Raw genomic sequence first — 2,058 nt, forward strand, 5'->3', positions numbered from 1 at the left:
TGAACCTAAGTAGGCTTGAATGGGGTTTCTAGGTGTAAGTATGTAGGACTAGTAGCATGCCAAAGTTTGTGCTATTGCCATTGAGAATGCATTGGGCGTTAAAGTTAAATAACTCAGAAACTACAAAACATTTCAAAGTAAAATGTTCCAGCATGTGTCTCCACAGTAAGCTGAATTTAAAAAAGTGTGAATGGAGTTTCTAGGTGAAAGTGCTTTTTTGACGTGCCAATATCTGCCATTGAGCCCCATTGTAAAATTCTCAAATTTGAAAGCACTATATTTCTAAAACTATGAAACATTTCAAAGATTCCTTTTCAGGCAAACATGTCCACCGTAAGATGAACCTAAGTAGGCTTGAATGGGGTTTCTAGGTGTAAGTATGTAGGACTAGTAGCATGCCAAAGTTTGTGCTATTGCCATTGAGAATGCATTGGGCGTTAAAGTTAAATAACTCAGAAACTACAAATAATTTCAAAGTAAAAAGTTCCAGCATGTGTCTCCACAGTAAGCTGAATTATAAAACGTGTGAATGGAGTTTCTAGGTCAAAGTGCTTTTTTGACGTGCCAATATCTGCCATTGAGCCCCATTGTAAAATTCTCAAATTTGAAAGCACTATATTTCTAAAACTATGAAACATTTCAAAGATTCCTTTTCAGGCAAACATGTCCACCGTAAGATGAACCTAAGTAGGCTTGAATGGGGTTTCTAAGTGTAAGTATGTAGGACTAGTAGCATGCCAAAGTTTGTGCTATTGCCATTGAGAATGCATTGGGCGTTAAAGTTAAATAACTCAGAAACTACAAAACATTTCAAAGTAAAAAGTTCCAGCATGTGTCTCCACAGTAAGCTGAATTATAAAACGTGTGAATGGAGTTTCTAGGTGAAAGTGATTTTGACGTGCCACTATCTGCCATTGTAAATTTCTCACATTTAAAGCACTATATTTCTAAAACTATGAAACATTTAAAAGATTCCTTTTCAGGCAAACATGTCCACCGTAAGATGAACCTAAATAGGTTTGAATGGGGATTCTAGGTGTAAGTATGTAGGACTAGTAGCATGCCAAAGTTATAATTTTTTTCGGACGGCATACTATAGCATGTCGTTTTTCGTGATTAAGGACTATTTGAAAAAAAGATGAAAATCATGAAAAAACGACATACTATAGTTCATGGCTTCGGACGGCATACTATAGCATGTCGTTTTTCATGATTTTGGAGGATTTGAAAAAAAGATGAAAATCATGAAAAAACGACATACTATAGTCCATGGTTTGGGACGGCATAATATATTATGTCATATTTTCATGATTTTGGGACACTATGTCAGAGCCAGGACTTGAACCTGCAGGCTCCTGATTACCAGGCAGGCTCTGTACCCAGTGAGCCACTGTGCATGCTGTTCTTAAAAGGCCGAATAGATAATGACAGAAGAGCCAGAGACTTGTTTCCATTGTGGTTCATAAACATTCGAGCGTCTAGAGATAAACAACAGCAAAAGAAACAATAGACAAATCTCCTGTTATTTTATTTTTTGTATTTTATTTTTGTATCAATGTTGTACTCAAAGGGAACAGCAGACTGCATTGTGGCAGGTAGCAAGTAGATCAGTGACTTAGCAAACTGGCTGCGTGATCTGGAGATAGTGGGTTCAAACCCCACTCAAATCTTTACTTGCCAAAATCTGCCATTGACCCCCATTCTGAATTTCTCAAATTTAAAAGCACTATATTTCTAAAACTATGAAACATTTCAAATATTCCTTTTCAGGCCAACATGTCCACCGTAAGATGAACCTAAGTAGGCTTGAATGGGGTTTCTAGGTGTAAGTATGTAGGACTAGTAGCATGCCAAAGTTTGTGCTATTGCCATTGAGAATGCATTGGGCGTTAAAGTTAAATAACTCAGAAACTACAAAACATTTCAAAGTAAAAAGTTCCAGCATGTGTCTCCACAGTAAGCTGAATTATAAAAAGTGTGAATGGAGTTTCTAGGTGAAAGTGCTTTTTTGACGTGCCAATATCTGCCATTGAGCCCCATTGTAAAATTCTCAAATTT

The sequence above is a fragment of the Electrona antarctica genome (assembly GCF_951216825.1).
Source record: "Electrona antarctica genome assembly, chromosome: 13".
NCBI classification, from domain to species: domain Eukaryota; kingdom Metazoa; phylum Chordata; class Actinopteri; order Myctophiformes; family Myctophidae; genus Electrona; species Electrona antarctica.